A 21,022-nucleotide genomic window follows, 5' to 3' on the forward strand; every position below is an offset into this window, starting at 1 on the left:
GAACATCATTGCATAATGCCTGAACACAACTAGCATGCCGGGTAAGGCAGTGTGAAGCCCAGCCTGCAAAGAGCCAAAGAGGAGATGTGAAATGATTTGATCAAGTTATATTATTTGCAGGTGCCTTTGTGATCTATTGGTCTGCTTTGTAGTTTATTTGGGGTATGTGGGGAGGTGAAGGCTGGAGCCCAGGATGGCAGTTGGTGGAAATGTTGCCACTGATTGCAAATTTGGACAGATGCCCAATGGAGTCAGACTGTGGTCCAGACTCCATAGGTGGTTTCTAGATCTGGCTGACAAAAGGCAAGTGGGAGGAAAAGGCTCACAAAGCCTTTTAAATCATATTTGGGTAATCTTGCTCAGAATGCCAGAGACCAACCCTGTGACTTATTTGATTGGAAGTAAAGCTGTGGGGGAACGCATGTGTTGGTGCTTCTGCCAACACAAACACATTTATATAAGAAAGCATGCCAATATGCACATGCATATCTGTATGTATGTGTCCACAAAGGCAGTGTGGTACAATGGTTAGAGCATAGTATTGCATCTGGAAACATGTAGATCTTTGTGCATATGTGCATGAAGGCAATGTGGACTAGTGGATAGAGAGCAGGATCTGAATCTGGCTTCTGACACTCTGCGGTACATCTCGAGTTGAAGTAACTGTAGCTACCACCACTCTCCCTGCTGTTAAAGTTCCACTCAGTGTTATTGCTCATTGCTCTGCTTTCCTTCTTTTCCTGCTACTAGAAAGATGAAACTGCCTTTTACAAAGGGAAATTGTGGAGATAATTATTTTGAGATAAAATACTAAATACTGCAGTGGCTTAGAGCTCCTGGTTGTGCTTTAAAATTAAAGCAGGGAGTCTATGGGCTTGGTGTGTGTAGGTATTATCAATTAGGTGAAGCTTTAGCTCTCCCTACAGGCTTCAGTTTCACCAGCTGCCTAAGAGGAAGGGATTATCAGAAGTCACAAGCTATCCCAAAGGATTCATCAAAGACAATGATTCTCTTTGTCCAAAAGAAAGTCACAAGCTGTCGCCTGGGTCAGTGGTGAGGCTGTGCAAAGTCCTGCTGCAGTTGGCATTTTATGTCTTGATTGAGGCTGCTCTGGCTTTCTTCATCTTTGTCTCTGTTTGTGGTTGCTGGCTCCTCATTGAAAACATTTGAGAATTAAGACAAAACAAAGAGAAGGAAAAATGCACCTGATATGAAACACCCCCTAACACCAGACAAAAGGAAGAGCCAAAGAAACTACCGGTGTGTCTCAGATGGCCAGAATCTCTCCAGGGTCTCTGCTCCAGAGAGCAAATATTCTGTAGGGGGCTTGTGGCTCAGTATTTGCTTTAAGATATCCCTTTCACCAACATTGCCTGCTAGCCCCCAGCTGGCAGAGCTATAGATGAAAAATCTATTAGCACAAAGACTTATAACAAAAAATGAAACTCATACACTTTCCTCCAAGACTGACTTACAAATATTCCTTGTGTCACATAACATATGTACATGTGGAAGATCTGTGTTTTGTCAGTATGGAAGACTCCTTGTACGAGAACTCCTTCTACCAGTACAAATCACAACCCATCTCTGACAGATAAGTCCTAGGGAGGTGCATGAGGCACAGAGAAGTTAGGTGACTGGAGCAGGGTCAAGTGGCAAGTAATTGCTAAAAGTCAGACTTGAACCCAGGTCTTGCTGATTCCAAAACTATCACTCCATCCACTGTGCCATACTGTTTCTCTATCACATATCATACTTTGAACTAAAAAGGGCCATTAAACAGGGATCTGTCATAGTAACTCTCCAAAAGAGAGTAGCAATAACTCCTGGTGAACTTCTGTTTCTTAAAAGAGGGGCTTGTAGAAACAGCACCATAGTACAGAGGACTGCTGTTATTTATGACATGCCAGACAAGTACTGAGTACATAATAGAATCTTGAAAAATTTACTCCCTTTCTTTCCACATTCTTTGGAATCTGATAGAATATATGGAATAGACAAAGTAATACTATGGGACATTCAGCTAAAGACCTGGATCCTGAGGTGGGCTTTGGCAGAGGTGATATAGAGTAAGCCATTTCAAGCCGAGGCAGAAGCCTGAATAAACATCTGAGGGTCAAAGGCAATAATAATAAATAACAATAACTAACATTTATATAGTGCTATAAGGTTTCCAAACTGCTTTCACATATTATCTCACTCGATCCTCACAATAACCTTATGAAATCGGTTCAATTATTACTCCCATTTTAGAGGTGAAGAACCTGAGAAAGTGATTAGCTCAGAGTCACACAGCTAGTAAGTATCCCAGGGAGGATTCAAACTCAGATCTTTCTGACTAGCAGTCCAATACTCTACCCACTTCCTAGATCCCTTTAAGGTAAACCGATAATGTTAGGAGATTTGTGAGATGAAGGGGAATGGAGAGAAGTAGACTGGAATTCTAGAATTAGAAAAGAAGGAAAATGATCTAGTGTTCTTTATATTTATTTCCCATGACATTTGAGGATGGGTCATATACTTTTGAATAATGTAACAAAAAACAAACAAACAAACAAGCCATGTTTTTTTACTTTATTCATTATTTATTTATTTATTTAGTCAGTTAGTTATTCTTTTATTTATTTATTTATTTATTGGTGAGGCAATTGGGGTTAAGTGACTTGCCCGGAGCCACACAGCTAGTGCCACCTAGCGGTCCCTTGTGTTTCTTTTATTTAAAAAAAAATGGCTAGTTCCACATACAGACTAATTTTAATTGAATCTGTGTAGTCAGATTTCTCTCAATTTGTTCACCTTATCCCTCCTGCAGATAGACCTCTGCTTGTTAGGTTTCATGCACTCTCAAGTGGGCATATGCTCAGGGGAAAGGAGAAGGCATAAGTTAGAAGTTTATTCACACACCACTCACATATATGCATAGAATATAAATGACTCTGAGGGCCCTCATCTTATTACTGACCAATTATCCTTTCTTTTTTGGTGATCCCATTTGGGGCTTTCTTGGCAAAGATACTGGAGTGGTTTGCCATTTCCTTCACTTGCTCATTTTGCAGGTGAGGAAACTGAAACAAACAGGGTGAAGTGATTTGCCCAGGGTCACATACCTAGTAAGGTTCTGAGGCAGGATTTGAACTCAGGAAGATGAGTCTTCCTGATTTCAGGCCCAGCACTCCATACACTATACCATCCAACTAGCTAGTTATCATTCTTTAGCCCCAGACAGACAAGGTGATTTGGAGTACAGAGATATAGCTTCACCCTGGAGAAAGTACATATGAATGACCCATCTTGGAAGTCCACTAAAACTGAGGAGATTGATACCTCAGAGAGTCAATTCAATTCAACAAGCATTTACTAAGTACCTACTCTGTGCATCCTTCTGTCTGTGCATCTCTCTTTCACAATGTATCTTTATCTCTGACTGTGTATCTCATCCCCTTTTTTCTCTGTCTCTGTGTACCTCTCCCTGTATCTCTCTGGATCTCAATCTGTTTTTGACTCTGTGTATCTCTGACCATCTCACTCTCTGTATCTCTCAGTCTCTCTGACTCTCCATGTGTCTTTGGGTCTCCATCTTTCTCTTTGCCCCCTCCTTACTTTATCTTGTTTTTTTTTCTCAGGGAATAGAGAGCTGACCTTATACTCCACCTTGGACACATGCAGGCTATGTGACCCTTGAAAAAGAGGCTCACACACCACAAGTGCTAGTCCTCCCTGAGCACCCCATACATCCAGCTCTTTTCAGGGCTATTTATCCACCTTTGGTGTAGTTTCTCACCCATCTCTTGCCTGTGGCTACAAGAAGCTGTAGCACAGGCAGAGGCCACACCCTGGTAAAACCATCTCAGCAGACTGGCGAAACCAGATTGAAAGTAACTGGAGTGCCTCAAACCTATTGGTGAATTAAGAGGATGTCTCCCCAAAACATATGAAGACTTCTTCCAGTGGAATGGGCAGATAAGAACAATTTGTGGCCATGAAGGCAGCTGCAGCAGTGCTATGAAGTGCTTAGAGGTTGATCAGACATTGAAGACACCAAACTCATCCAATGTATCCTGGGCCATTGCTGGCCATCCTGATTTTTGTCTTGAATAGACTATGATGACTTTGGAAGAAAGTGAGGCTGGTGACTTTGTGTAACTCTACCTCACTGAAATCCAATTCATACACAAGTCAAGACATCACCCTGTGATGTCATTGGTCCTTGTCAGAAACAAGGAGGAACAGCAACTATATGCAAGGCATTGTGTTAGACATTAGGGATACAAAGGCAAAACGAAATAGTCCCTGCCCTCAGGGAACTTACATTCTATTTAAAATGCAAAATGGAATATATACCCAAAGAAAGGAACCCAGCCCACTTCAACTTCAAAAACCACTTGTGAAAAGATTAAATAAATGTGGTTAATACTCTCAAGTAGATCAGAGTGTATTAGAGGGATCTGCATAATGATACATAAGCAAATAACCATAATCAAGTGGTCAAACACAAATGCTGGAATGGATCTAGGGATAGAGGGATCATTACTGGCCTGTTAGGTAGATGAGGAGAGAGAGAGAGGAAGTTATTACAACCATCATGAAAGATCAGCAAATAATAAAAGACCCCATTGAGAAACCTGATCTATAAAGAAGCAATGGCTAGCGCACTAAAATGTGAAGATCTTTGGTTAAAGTAGGGGGAAATGGTCAACAGGGACTACGAGAACTTAAAAAAAAAACATAGGAAAGAACTTGAAACAAAGCAGGTGCCCATCAATTGGGAAATGGCAGAAAAGAAAAAAAACAACAACTATAGTATGTGAATGGAATACCATTGTGCAGTAAATGATGAATATGAAGAATTCAGAGAATTATAGGAAAATTTATGTAAACTAATGCAGAACAAAATAAGAAGGCTAGCAAAAACAACTTGTACAATGATTAAAACAATATGAATGAAAAGATCACTACAAGGAAGGTAAACTTCGAGCAACTGAAATACTAATAACGGTTCCAGAAAACAGATAAGGAACCATACTTGAGGACTGGGTTCAAATCTTACCTTTGTCACTTAACTATCTTCATGACCTTAAGCAATCACAACCTCCCTGGGCCTCAGTTTCCTCATCTCTAAAATGAGGGGCTGGAAAAGATGGTCTCTGAGGTCCGTCCCGGTTTTAGATTCACAGTCCTATGATTCTATGATCCTAAGAGGCAGGAAGGAATATGGCTCACTTAGCACAAGGGATGCACAAACTTCTCTTAAAACAGAGTACAATGAATTGAATTATAAAGACTAAATGTCAGACCTTACTGAGCTCTTCAGCAAGACACTCCAAAGAAGGCACTGTCCATTGCCCAATGGAGAACACAGAAACACAGTATGCAGAAGAGAGAGGCCCATGAAGCAAGGGGAAAACAGAATACTGATCAAATATTTCTTTTAATTGTATACTTCACTCAAGGCAATCATATTTTTCTATAGCTACTACATAACAGTGCCTTGCACATAGTAAATGTTTCTTGATTTTATGTGGTCATAGGTCTAGGATTAGAAGGGACCTCAGAGAGCAAACCTTGTTTTCGAGTCAAAGAAACTGAAGACCACAGAGGATAAAGTTTACAAAGTTAAAAAATGCTAGAAGTGGAATTTGAAATCAGGTTCAGGGTATGTTTCATTATCTATTTTTTGGAATCATAAATAGTTTATCAGTTTTTCAGTTGCTGAGAGTTCACGTTCCTTTTTGCAGTCTTTTCATTCATGTTGTTTTAATCACTATATACTACTGCCTCCTCATTTGTACCCTATGCCTTTGGGATTAATTTAAAATTAGAGAAAATATACTCATTTGAAAACTTGCATTGACCACAATTTTTTTTTTTTGCAAGATGGTAAGTAAAACTACAGGGGGAACTTAGTAGGAATCCTTTTCGTAGTACATCACAGGTGGGTAACACGTGCATTTTCTAAAGTCATAGTGGTACAAAGAAATAATCAAAGGTGAGATGCTGAGTAGTCAAATAAAGTTTGAGACCTTATTTCATTTGATCAGAAAGCTGATCAAATATACCTTCAGTGTATCAGCACTAATGAAAGAAACAAAGAAACATATTTTAATTTGAAAAAGATTGGGGGATTTTTAGGGGCCCCAAGCTCAGTAAGAGTCAACAGTATAATGTGCTAGCCAGAAAAGCTAATATGGTCTTGGATTCCATTAAAAGGGACATACCTTCAAGGGATAATTCTATACTACTCTATCCCAGTCAGACTACACCTGTTCAGTTCTGGACATTGATGTTTAAGAAAGATATTGATGTTTAAGAAAGACATTGATTAACTGGATAGCATTCAGAAGAGGGCAACTAAGATGGTGAAGGGCCTTTAGTCCATGTCATATGAGGCCTGATTGAAGGAACTTGTGATATTAACCTAGAGAAGAGAAGACTCAGGATAATATTATAACTGTCTTCAAGTACTTGAAGAGCTTTCATGTGGAAGAGGGATTCCATTTATTCTCTTTAGTCCCATAAGGCAGAACTAAGAGCTATGGGTAGAAAGAGGAAATTGGGCTTCATATCAGGAAAAACTTCTCAACAATTAAAGTTTTCCTAATGTGAAATGGGCTACTTTTGGAGGTGATGCACTCATTTTGGACTTCATTAATTTCACCATGCCTCTGGGAACTTTCTTCACCATCTTCTTTCCCTCACCCCCTTTTCCACTTTCTTTTGTATACTGTCTTTCTATCTTAGATTGCAAGTGCCTTGAGGGCAGAGGCTATCTTTCTTGTCCATATTTCTATCTTCAGTATTTAACACAGTGCTTGACACATAGTAGGCCCCTAATAAATGTTTATTGGTTATTGATTAGTGGGTTCCCCCTCACCTGAGAACTCTGAGCAGAGACTGGATGGTTGCATGGAAGCGATATTATAGTAAAATTCTTTGTGGGACATAGGCTAGAAAAATTGGCTGCTTCAGTCCCTTCCAACTCTAAAATTCTTAGAATATTGGTAGCAAGTAAAAATCTCAGGAGGCATCTTCTCATCAGTTGATTTTAAAATTTTTTTCATTGGTTTTCAGAGCTCTAGACAATCATGCTGGACTTAGTTGCAGGAGACAAGTTAAACTCTGGAGACTCAAAGTGCAATCCAGTCATACCCTGAAAGAGTCTTCTAGCTACCTGGAGGACATAGTGCTCCTTTAGAAGGACTTCAGAGCTAAAAGACATGAAGCCGTTGTGCCAGTAGATTTGGATCACTTGACAGACTTTGCCCCTTTAAAACTAGGATAGATAGTTCTTGAACTCTGGGAATCAGCCATTCTTTTAAATGGTAGCCCTTGGCTGGCAGCATCCATTTGTAATAACTTTCCCCTAGGGGCAATTTCTGCTATTGCTTCTGACCTTCTTAGCCTTACCTGTATTCTAGGTATTATAGTTATTACAGTTCTAACCATTGTACATTTGTTCATGTACCTAACTAATCTGTTAGCAACTCTACATTCATGCATTCCCTGTATAGTCTTCTTTCCTCTTCTTCCTGCTATGGTGAAGGACCTCTGCTCTGCCTCACTGGGCTATTCTCAGTCCCATTCCCAGTCTTATCCCCTGTTCTGATTTCTCTGTTCTGGCTCCTATTCTCTTGACTAAACTCTAGCAAAGCCCTCCCCTGTGAGTAGCCATCCCTGAGCCCTGCTTGTCTGATCAATTCCCAAGACTGTATCTCCATTTCTGAATGTATATTACTGACCCACATTTGACTGACCCCAGTCCTGCAAGACATTATTTTGCATTATTCTGGAGCCAGCCCTTGAGTTATTCCTGACCAACTATTACCCACCTAGTTTCCAGACTCCATCATGCCAAGAATCAGTGTTCTTTCTAATACTAGAAAGCCCAGAGAGAGGAGAGAAACATTATTATTTTCCTAATAAAATATCGAGTTGCTATTAATATAATTTTCTATTGCAATTATAATCTGTTGTAAGCTGCTCTGCAGGGACTGTATGTAATTCTCTCTGGTGCAGTGTCTGGGATGCTGTTGGCAGTCAACAAATGTTTAGTATAGGTAATAATAATAATAATGACAACTTGATGATTAGAATTTTTGCAGTAATATCTAGAGTTAAGACCTTACAGAAACTCCTTTCCTGTAGTTCTAAATTCTATGCCTCATTGTTTAGAAATCTTCCAATCTTGAAAGTACATTTTTTTGTATTCCCATTCTGATTAGTCTATTTAGCAAACATGAATGTTTTTGTATGCTTTTCACCCTTGCGGACCTCAAAGTTAAATGCCTTTCCATTTGCCTCCTTATTTGTCTACCAAAATCACTGGTCGTGTCCAGATAGCTCAAGTAAAGGGGATGATGTCTTGGTTGGCTGATGCTTCAGAAGTCACAGAGACCACAGACTCAGATGATTGTCTTAGAATTCCTAGTTCCTTTCAAAGCTCAGCTCAAGTAACAGCTCCTGCATAATGCCTTTCATGATCCCTCAAGACACAAGCTCCTACTCATCCCCATTTGCCTTGTATTTATTTTTCATATGTTTTATATATGCTCATTTTCAATTGTTTTTCAGTTGGGTCCAACTCTTTGTGATCCCATTTTGGGGTTTTCTTAGCAAAGATACTGGAGTGGTTTGCCATTTCCTTCTCCAGCAGCTCATTTTATAGATGATTAATTGAGACAAACAAGATTAAGCGACTTGCCCAGGGTCACACAGCTAGTCAGATGAGTCTTCCTGATTCCAAGCTCTACCCAGTACTCCACCTAGCTGCCCCTGTATATGCTTATATATGTATATGTGTGATATGCATGTGTGTATATATATGTATATATATATTATATATATATACATATCACACATATGTGTGTACACACATTCTTTCTCTGACTGAATGTAAGTTCCCTGAGGGCAAGAACTCTTTCATTTTTTTTTTATCTCTTAGTGACTGGAACAATGGCAGACACATAGGAAGCATGTAATAAATGATTGTTGATTGAGTTATCTCCAAGTTTAATTGCTAAAAATAGCAGTTCTCCATCTTTATTTTCTCAACATGAGTATGATGAAACTGTTTTAAAGAAAAAGAGAAGACATTCCTTATTAAGTTATACTTTCATGCCAGATTTTGACTAAATTTGATCTATTGAGGTCTATGATTTCATCAATGTGGAACTTCCTTCAATGAAACAGATCTTATTTATGACTAACCATCTTAGGCAGTTGCCTTCTGCTCAGACAGGAGAGGGTTGTAGTCACATAACGACGTAGTGTTGAACGCAGGCATCCAGACTACAAGGTCCAATATTTTTTCTGCTTTGTCACTCATACTATGAGCTACACTAAGGAAAAAAAAATCCATAGATAGAATCATTCTAGCAATTTCACATTCTGTCTATGTGTAAGAGGCACTTTGAATATAATAAGAACATTGGCTTTATTTTTTTTATTTCTCTCCTTCCCTCCCCCCTCCTTCCCCACCCCTACCAACCAAAACTTATGATTTTATTATCCATGTGGGGAATTCCTAGCTGTAGAAACTCCTAGTCAAGATACGGATTGCCAACTTCTCTGTAATAACATTTTAGAGAGTTGCTTGGCCATGGAGAGGTTAAGTAACTTATCCATGGTCACATAGCTAATATGTGTCAGAATAAGGATGTCCTTCCTAATTCATTAATTCCATGATCGTAATGTTTAGTTTATGCAGCTAGATGGTAGAGTGGATTGAATGCTCGGCCTGAAATAAAGAAGACTCATCCTCTTGAGTTCAAATCTGGCCTCAGACATTTACCAGCTGTGTGACCCTGGGCAAGTCACTTTGCCCTGCTTGCCTCTGTCCTTATCTGTAAAATAAGCTGGAGAAGGAAATGGCAATCCACTCCAGTTATTTCTGCTAAGAAAAGCCAAAATGGGCTCACTGAGAGTCAGATGTGACTGAAGCAACTAAACAACAACAACAACACAGTTTAGTAGAAAAATGCTTTGTATTTGATAAAGGAAAACATGAGGTTTTTTGGAATTAAAATGAATATTGGTGAATCCACATAATAACCAACAGATTTATCCTTCAAATAGTATTTAATGAGCAATTTCTCAGACACACAGATTCAGAGAATTTCAGTATTAGAGGAATCTTGGTGCCTATCTGATCCTATCAATGCCTTGCAAAAAAAAATCTACTGTATGGATATCCTTAACAATTGGTAATTCATTTTAATAAACATTTATTAAGCAGCTAACAATTTATCTGATCACGCTATCCCCCACTCAAAAACTGTTGTGGCTCCCTATTGTTTCTGGGGCAAGACAAAAACTTTCTCACTGGAATTCAAAACTCTCCACAATAACGCTCCAAATTACCTTTCTGGACTTATGTCATGCTACTCCCCTTCAAAAACTTTCTATTCCACCTAAACTGGATTACTACAGTATCTGTTCCCCAAACTCAACGCTCCATCTCTTGCCTCCATGCATTTTCCAAGTTATTTTATTCCTGGAGTACATAAGGGACTAGACCTGTTATTTTATTGGATAGAAAACTTCAAATGAGGAAACTCTCTCCACCAATATTCAACACATCCTCTGCAATTCTACAGCCTTAGAATTGCTTGACAGGTTAAGGCACTGAAAGGTTAAAGGATTTGACAGGTGATCGGGGAGGGTAGATAGGAGAGAGGTTAAGTGACTTGCCCAGGGTGACACAAGTGGTATATATGTGAGTTGGAATTTGAACCCCAGGTCTTCTTCACTTGGGCAAAGGACCTCACTTTTCTATACCCCAGTTTCCACACTTACAAAATAAAAGAGTTGAATTAGCTCTGACATTCAATGCCTTGGCCTGGCTATGTCACACAGGAAACAAGGCTTTCTCCATAAATAGGGTTCTCATATTATGAATTTCTGTGCCTTGTCCTGTCTCCCTCTCACTGGTGTCCCAGTTGACCTGATCTTCTCCTGTCAATTTCTCATGGTTCCAGTTAGTTCCTCAAACCCAATGTTGTCTTGGGGTCTGATGCCTCATATGTAGAGAAATTTTATTCACTTGCTCTCACCTTAGGATCAAGCCCTATGTTGCCAATTTCATTCTAAATAAGTAGAGTTTAACTCACTCTACAGTAGCATTTTACATTTCTGGTTAGAGGTCATTCCTTTCATTCTATTCTACATTTAATTTTGTGGAAACTGTCAAATTTCCCTCTGTCCAGTGCAAGAATCCTAACCATGGCAACAGGCCCTCCTCACACTCTTGGCTGTGGAACGTGGGCCAAGGTGGTGTCTGGGTTATGTTTTTTCCTGAATGAACAAAAACTTGGCCTCAGTAAACACAACAACAACAGCTAGGAGGTAAGATTCATTGTCCTCCCTACTGGCAGCACATCATTGACATCATGCCCATTCCAACACCCCTTTGTGCTATCCTAGATACCCCACATTTGAGGAAGTCAGCCAGTATTCCCAGGAAAGATACCATATCCTCAGCTTCCATGTGCCAGTCTGGATGTGAAAACTAAGGTTTCAAAAAGCCGACATTGACAGTGCATTATGTTAAACTAGATCCAAGACCTTCCATAAATTAAAAAGGATGTTCTTATGCAATGTGACACAGGGTGATTCAATTTGCCAGGAGAGGTGCAACTGAGTTTGTTGAAGGGGAAAGTGCAGGTAGCTTATGTTGAAAGTGTCTTGTCAAGAAAAATACTCTCTGTTTAATAAATGTATTCTTTTAGGCTCTAATAAACTAGAAACTGAAACAGGTTAATTGACAAAATGATACTTGTCTCCTGCTGTCCCTGCCATGGCTGTTAAGGCAAATGTGGAAGCCAGGGATCCTGCTGGGCTGCCAAAGGTGATTATCCTAACAGGTTCTCTTGCCCTCAAGTGCGTGTAACTTCGAGAAACCAATTATGCTGGAACCTCACCATGGAGCTGAATTCAGTTCAAGGCAGGCTAGTCATGGGCTCCATACAAGTCAATTCAGTCTCATTCAACAAGACTTTATTAAATGCCTACTATGTGCGGGACACTGTGAGAAGCTGAGATGAAAGAAAGAGAGAGAGAGAGAGAGAGAGAGAGAGAGAGAGAGAGAGAGAGAGAGAGAGAGAGAGAGAGAGAATAGTTTCTGTGCTTGAGTTTAGCTTACATCCTAAGGGAGTGAAATAACATGTCCATAGATAAATAAGTACAAAAAACACATAAAGTAAATACAAAGAGAGGTAGCCTGACGTAGGTAGATAAAAAGCTGAGTCTTGGAGTCAGGAGGACCTGGGTTCAAACCCTACTTCTGACACATATTGGCTATTGAAATTGGGCAAATCTCTTAACTCTTTAGAGACCCAGGTATCTCCCTAAGACTTTCACATTGTTGAGAAGTGGTAGACCTGCCCTGTTAAAGGGAATTTCTTAACCAGGAAGCTCACTAAATTGATAAAATTGCAGATATGGACCAAAAAAAATATGAGTTTGTGGTTTTTTTTTTAAATAAGGGAAAAGAGGAGCATTAATTTCTAAAGAAGTTCAGGAAAGGTCTGCTTGTAGTAAGTGGCATGTGAGCTGAACCCCGAAGGAAAAGGAAGATTTCAGGAAGTAGAGGCAAGGAGGGAAAGCTTTACAGGTAGAGGTGTCAGTTACTGGTGTCTTTATTTACTGGCAGCATGTCATTTGGCATAAGCCCTTAGGACAACATTCTAAGGAGGTCTGGTACACTAAGCTCAGAGAGGAATGAATGTCAATAATCAGTACAAGAATTTCTCTTCCCATTTATATTGAAATTTGAATTCTCCAAATCTACACTAATCCAAATCGTAGACTTGTGGAGGTGGGTTGGATCCTTTTGCTGGTGAGGAGATGGAAATAAAGGTCAACCCAGACAGGGAGTGAATGGCTCAGTCACTCACCTCAGGACATAGAATGGAGCCTGGTTCCTGCTTAACTTTTACTTCATTGACAAGGATGTTGGGTAATGCGTAAGGCCAAAGAAACACAATAATTCTAAGTCTAAAAGCTACAATCACCATGACTTATAATCATGAGGGCAGTAAAAGAGCAGCCACCTTAGAGTTGATGTGTATATTTTCTCTCCCTCTCCATTACTTCTATTAAAATCTCAACATCATAGGATCTTGAATCTAGAACTGGTAGGGATTTGAGAGGTTAGTTAGGTCAACCCCCTCATTTACAAATGTAACCCCTATCCCAAGGCCCATTGGTATAGGGCTCTTCCCTTATTGGTAGAGATGAATGCCCTGTCCTGCATAAGGGGCAGTGAGGCAGAATTGGTAAGAGGGGAAGAGCTCCAGCCTTCTCCAGGCCAACTTAGGTACCCTTAAGTGTCTGTCCCTTTTGGGATTGTCCTAACACCAGTTTTCTTCAGGACTCTTCAGTGGTGAGTAGCTTCTGGCTCCTAGCTTTAAGAGAGAAGATAAAAGATACTAACCCCACTTCAGATTGCTGAAGTGAAAGACTCTGGGAAGTCATAAGTGGAGCTGGAAGTCTCCAACATGTCTCTACCTCCCACTTGCTGCACTAGAGACTTTAGGGAGCTTCCTCTTGGGTCAGATCCAGGACACTCTCTCTTGGTTGAGCTGAGTACCTTGCCCCCAACAGGAGAGCCTCTTTGCTCTGTAATGTCTGGTATATATCCTCTTATGGACACCTTCTCTGATTTCTACTTGTTATAATATGGATAAAAGGGTTTCTTTACTCTTCTCTGTGTATGCTCATTATGGAAATGGTATTTGGTAGAAAAAGGATCAAGGCTTAGATATAGAGCTTGGATTTCCCCCTCTCACAATAAAAATGACAAAGCAATCAGAAGTTAGATGGAACCTGGTCATAATCTCCTAGACCAACAATATTTAAGGAAGCAGGTAGTTATGTTTCTAGCATGGTACTTCTCTCTGAGAAGAGCAATGGCTTCTGGTCCCAACTTCCTGCTTTCCCTCTCTTTTTCCTTACATGAATAAAGAAACTAAGGCCCAGGAACATTAAGTGACTCACCCAGAAACACACAGGTAGTAACTGTTAGAGGAAGGTGTTGAACCTATGTCTTCTGTCTCCAGTCATACCTTTCCATTATACTACAAATCCCTCAGTCTCCATTCTTCTTTTTGTAACTTAATGCCACAACTTAATATCACATTCTTCCATGATATGACACATGTCTGAACAGATCTCCCTTTTATTCCCAGTCTAGAATTTGAAGGTTCCCATTCTGAGGTCCATTTGGAAGGAAAAAAGAACAGCATTTATTAAGCACCTGCTATTTGCCGGATGTCATTGGTTGTCTTTGAGAATGAAGGAGAAACAACAACAAAAATGATATTTGCCAGATGCTATTCTAAGTACTTTACAAATACTAGCTCATTTGGTCTTTATTGTTTTTTTGTTTTTGTTTTTTGCTTTTTGGTGAGGCAATTGGGGTTAAGTGATTTGCCCAGGGTCACACAGCTAGTAAGTGTTATGTGTCTGAGGTCTGATTTGAGCTTGGGTCTTCCTGAATCCAGGGCCAGTGGTCTATCCACTGTGCCACCTAACTGTCCCTCATTTAGTTTTTACAACAACCCTGGGAGGTTAGTACTATTACCATCCCCATTTTACAGTTGGGGAAACTGAGGCAGGCAGAAGTTAAGTGACTTGCGATTCAATTCAATCAACTTTTATAAATTACCTACCATGCATAAGACACTGTATAATGGGGGTACAAAGACAAAAATAAAATAGCCTCAGCTTCAACAAGGTAGCTTTCGAAGTTGTGAACAGCTATCTCAGAGTCACTCATGCTTGGGAAAAGAACCATAAAACAGAAGAGTCTTGAGAGATAGTTTTAGGAACAACTGTTATTATCTTGTGCAAGCAGCAACAATAGCTGCTGGGCTGGAGAGATGGAGGGAACTGAGGCAGGCAGAGGCTAAGTGACTTGTCAAGTGTCACTCAGCTAGTAAATGTCTGAAGCCAAATCTGAACTCAGGTCTTCCTGACTCCAGGCCCATCTATCCACTCTGCCACAAAGAGGTATTGTTACCCTTATTTTATAGGTGAGAAGCCTGAGGCTCTTTGAGAGATTAAATGACTTGGCTAGGGTCACCCAGAATGGTATAATGAAAAGAACAAATTCTAGCTCGCATGGCTACTGCCTGTGTGACTTTGATCCTCCCTGGGCCTTAGTTTCCTCATCTGTAAAATGAAGAATTTGCATTAGATGGCCTCTAAGGCCCTTTTCAGCTCTAAAGGTATGATCCCAAGTGACAGGGGCTGGATTCAAACCTAGGTCTCCTATTCTAAGCTCAGTATTCTTTTTATCACACTATCTTGCCTCTCCAAGTTTTGGTATTTTTCCGTTTTGTTCCAGTGTTCTTGTCCCATATCCTAATCCCTTGAAGCCAGAGCTAGTAATCTATTTAGTGGTCCCTAGGCACCACTGCTAGCCTCTTGAAGTCCAGCTTGGCCCTAATTTCAGCATGAGAAGCAACCTCTCATCCCCTCCCACCAAGACCTTTACCCTCGACCCTTAACATCACAGCTCAGAGACCAAAGTCTCACACAGTAGCAACTGAGAGTCAGGGCCTTATATTGAATATGCCTCAACAGGTGAAATGTTCTCTCCTTGACAAATTCTTTGTTCTGGTATCTCATAAAGGATTGGGAGAAGATTATATTATTAAATGATGGGAATCCATTCACCAGTCTCACAATGTTTTGTAGGCAAAGAAATAGAAAACTAAGGAAGCATACATGTTTCTCCTTTAAAAAGAAATCATTGTGAATTTATTTGCTGTATGATTTTGACCAAATGAATTTATATAGAGCCACAGGATGAGGAGAATAGTTCCTATGGGGATGTACTTCAGAGAAAGAGCAAATGAATCAGGAAAGCTGCCCACCACCCATCAAGAGGTTCTATTTTTAGTGCAAAATGGTAGGATTTTTGAGACCAATGATGTCACGAAAGGCATTTAATCACTCCAGTGGGATTAAATTGAAAGACGTTATCAAAGCAAATGACCCCCTTTACCTTGCATTTAAATATCTGTTGGAAGAACTAGTGCTTCAAGGCCAGGCTCTCACTTTTGAAAGGTGACAGCTAGTTGTCTGATGAACAGATCTGTGCCAAGGTCTTAGTGAGGCATGTGGGGGAGGTGTTACTCATAGGATTGTAGAATATTAGAGTGAGGAAGGGCTTTCTAGTGATGGTGGAAGAAACTGAAGCCCCTTCCAGGTAACACAATGACACATTAAGGGGCCATTTTCCGGGTAACACCCTCCTAATTTCTTGGGTGCCTCCTGAACAGATTATGTCTCATCTCTTCTCAGAATCCTGAGTTTTCTTCAAGTCACAGCTCAGGTGATACCTTCTACATAAAACTTTTCCTGATTATCCTCCCCTCACCCCAGATCTTATCTTATCTCCTTAAACCACCTGGTGCTTATTTGTATATTGTATGTATATACCTATATGTGTACATGTTGTCTTTCCTGAAAGAATCTGGGTCTCTTGAGAGAAAGGACTGTTTCATATTTGTATTGTATCTACACTACCTGTTACAGGGCCTGGAACAGAGTAGGGCCTTAGTATATGGCTGTGATTAGTGGATAGAATGCTTCCAAAGACAAGAACAGTGGGGATCATGGAAGGCCAGTGAGTAGAGCCATAACTATCCATTTTAACTCTTGGGATAAATATCACCTATTAGGAACAGGAGGCAAAGAGTTAGGAGTAGGGGTGGGAGAGGAATAGTCTTTTGAAGAGTTCACCCAGGATATGGCCACTGGGGAAGGAAGTGAGACCTTTGGTTGTTTCCTAATCAATTCAATTCATGTCAACAGAAAGTTATTTAAAAACCTACTATGTGCAAACTATAATGTTCAAACTAATCATTCTTGTTAACAAAATAAGAAGCTCAGTTGTTTCTATGCTGCTGAAGGGATGTCAGTACTATCAGCATCCTATAAATGTTGGTACCCTGGAGCAAAGACCCAGTTGTCCTAGCCTAGTTATAGCTCTGCTAGTCAGGGAGATGCTTGGGGGTACATTAACCTTTCAGACCTCATGCCTTGGTCTTATCCTGCATACACAGCTACTTTCCCTTGGGCTAATCTCTTACTCAAGAAACAGGGAACAAGCCAGGATGAGGAGATAGGTACTAAAGAGAACTTTAGTAACTCAGTTAAGTTCCTGCAGCTTTTCTCCTGTAACTAGGGAGAAGTAGTGCATTTAGACATGGGCAGAATTTGCTTCTTAAGAATCACTTCTAGGTAGCTCACCCTATTAAGAGTTTCTTACCAAAGATGATTAGCATTTATTTTCCTGCTCCTATTTTCTACTCAGGTTTCTTTCAGTCTTGATTAGCGGTCCCTGTCTTCCTCTTAGGCCCAAGAATCCTTCTCCCAGAGGCTTTCTCCAGTTAGGTACCCTCTGGTTCGGTGGCTGCCCTCACTCACCGTCATTAGCCTCTGCTCATTAGGGACATGCCCAGGTCCTGGCGTTTGGATTTATGCATGCACGATCTGTTATTCAGATTCCTCGGCTCCTTTCTGAGAACAGCCTGAATTTTCAAACAAGCATAAATTCACGAAAAATAATAGATGGCCGGGGGACGTGTGCAATGTGATGCTTTGGCTAATGTTCAACAAATTCTGAGATGTGGGAGATGCTAATTTTCCCGCGGCTCAGTGAAAAGCCCCTACTCTTCTTTAGCCCAGAGATATTTGCAATGAAGAACACCTCTGCAATGCATTTTCTCCCCCCACCCCCTCCCCAAGCACCCTGTGGCTCTGGCTGTCTTTTTTCTTTCTATTTTCTCCCTCCATTAAAAAGCTCTTCCCCAGCGCCCAGCTCCTGCTCAGGGCCAACATCCTGGCAGGCAGGAAATCTCTTAGGACCTTGGGGAGAAAAAAAAAAGTAAAAGCTGTTTTAACTAAAATAGATCAGCTAGAAGATTTTTTTTTCTTCTGACATTGCTCCCTTCATGCAGTTATACCTCTCCTACACACTGCCCAAGGGAATGAAAACGGGAGCTAGCAGGCAGCTCATATTTTAGTCTTCTGCCGCCTAGACTCCTTGGGGTTATGGAGGGTGAGAGGAAACGCAAAGCTTGGTAGGGCTGTTTGTGAGTGGACTGACTATAGTGGAAACAGCGCCGGGCTTGGAAACAGCACACCTGGATTCCAATCCAAGTTCTCCTGCTCCTTAGCTGCGTGTCGTTGGGTAGATGGGGGAGCATCTTTCGGAGTCTCGGTTTCATTATTGGTAAAATGCACACATTGGAGTAGAGGATTTCTAAGTTTACAGTTGGAAACTCGGAAGTGTGGTGATGTGGTAGAAATGTCGGGCTCGCAGTCAGATATCCTCTGTACGAATATTCACTAGTTGTGTCTTGTGTCACGCTGTCTTTCCCAGGACCTCAGTCTCTTTATTTGTAAAATGAAAGGCTAGTATTCAGGGTGATTTTCAAGTTTCCTTCCAATTACTATTCTGAGATTGTTCACAAAGTAGTCAGGACTATTTTACTAAACTTACTGGCTGTCGCCAATCATTTCTGCCCCCCAAAGTGGTTGTAGATATAAATATCAATCAATCAGTTGACGAATATTTATTTAGTATTTACAATGTTTCAGGCACTGTGCGAAGGACTGGGGATGCAAAGAAAAAGCAAAAATAACGCCTTCTCTCAGGGAGCTTGCAGTCTAGTTGGCACAAAGGAAAGAGTGTTGGACCTGATATCAGAAAGACCTGAGTTGGAAGTCTGCTTCAGACACTTACTAGTCTTGTGACTGACCAAATAAATCACTTATCCTCTCCATGCCTCAGTTCCTTCATCTGTAAAATGAGAATTATAATCACGTCTACTTCCTGGAGTTGTAAAGAAATTATCTGTCCTAGAGAACATATTGCCTGCACCACTTATATGAGGTTTATTATTTATAACCTTGTATTGTAGTTGTGGGCAAGCCTTTCATCCCAGCGAGAATGTGGCTCTTCAAAGGCAGAGGCTGAGTCTTATACTGTTATGTCCAATCTTGCCCATACCTTATATTCTGAAAGAACTTGTTCAATATTAGTAATTACAATGGGAGCCAGTGGGATGTGCTTGATAAATAATTATTGATTGCTCGAATGAATGAATGATGGTATCTTTTAAAAGCTGTTCATTTTCTCATTTCCTCTAATAACATTATTTTGTCTTTGAACATCCATGATGCTGATTTTAGAACTGTATAAAAATCATAGTGTTGTATAGTAGGTAGTGAGATACCTTGCCTTTCTCTGACAAAATTGGCTAGTACACCCTGGGCAAATCATTCAATCTCTCAACGCCTCAGGCAACTCTCTAAGATTACAAATTGCTAAGAAAGTGTGGGTCTACATTGTCTCCTACTCCTTTCTCTCTACACTCTTGGTGACTTCATCAGTTTTCATGGCTTTAATTACATCTTTAAACCAATGGCTTATAGCCATCAATCTCCCTCTTGAACTTCAATTCTGCATCACCAGTTATCTGCTGGACATATCAAACTGTATGTCCCAGAGACATCTCAAACTTTGTCCAAAGGAGAATTCGTTATCTTTCACCCTAATTCACTCCTCTTCCAAAATTCCCTATTTCTGTTGAAGGCACTGCCATTTTTCCAGTCTCCCAAGTTTATAACCTAGGTATTATTATCCTTGACTCCTCTCTCTTATTCATCCACATTCTCCCCTTGAAAATGATTACATTGTCAAGTGTAATCTCTCCTATCTGATGCCTTCTCTCTACTCACACAACTCCCACCTTAGATCAGGTCATCATCATCTATTGCTTAGATTATTTCAATGGTTTCCCAGGTAGTCTCTGTACCTCAAGTTTTTTTTTTTTCACTCCAGTCCATTTTCCATTGTTGCAGAAGAGATTTTCCTTAAGCATAGATCTGACCATTTCACTTCCTTGCTCAGTAAATTCCAATAGCTCCCTATTGATTCCAGGAACTCCTCCATTTTTAAAGTCCTTTGCAATTTTGCCCCAACCTATCTTACAAGCATAATCATACATTAATTCTTCTCTCACACTCAGCAATATAGCCATGTGTGATAAATCTTCTATCTCTATGCCTTTGCATTGGCTGTGCCTACGCCTGAAATGTACTCGTCTTTATCTTTGCCTTACAGGGTCACTCCTTTCTTCCTTCAAGACACACTTTATACATGAAGTACCACTTTCTACATGTCTTTCTTGAACCTCTCAACTATTAGAGCCTTCCGTCTCAGACTACTTTGGATTTAAATACTTTGTATTCATTTATATTTATTCTCTTCATACTTCTTACTGTATGTGCTTATACATCTATTTGTTTCTCCTGTTCGATTCTAAGATAGTTGAGAGTAGGACTTGTTTCACTCACTAAATTTGTAGTTCCAATGCTGACCACATAGTTAGCATTTAATAAATACTTATTGATATAGCATAGTGAAAAATCACTACAACCGCAGTTGGAATTTCCCACATCAATGATATCACAGGTCCAGTAAAAAAAAATAGAATCATACATTTAAAAATATATATCTGAAAAACAGTCTGCCTTAATGCAGAGGGATTCACTACCAAATTTGATGTATGATAATGAATCTTTTTGGCCACCCTGATTCTTGAATTCCCTGGGAGTTACGGGAATACCTATAACCTAAGGTTATACATATATATATAAAACCTCATACACACACACACACACACACACACAAATATATATAAAACATGTGCCTTTGAAATGCAAAAGTATTACAAATCTTTTTTTTATCATCCAAATTATAGGAAGACCAACAAAGTTTGTTAATGTCAGAAATACTAAACAAAGATCATAGGTCAATCAATCAGTCACTCAAGGCATTCATCTGTTTCTTTATTTTGCTAGTATTTATGTACAAAAAAGGTAGGAATTTAGAATCAAGGATGTAAAGCAGAGGCTGACAGCCCAATGGCTGATCATCCTATAGGTTCATCTGGCTCCTATGCTCTTGTCTCCATGCTGATTTATTTGACTGGCCACTAGGAACATT

The sequence above is a fragment of the Vombatus ursinus genome, unplaced genomic scaffold (genome assembly GCF_900497805.2).
Source record: "Vombatus ursinus unplaced genomic scaffold, bare-nosed wombat genome assembly UNPS02014769.1, whole genome shotgun sequence".
NCBI classification, from domain to species: Eukaryota; Metazoa; Chordata; class Mammalia; order Diprotodontia; family Vombatidae; genus Vombatus; species Vombatus ursinus.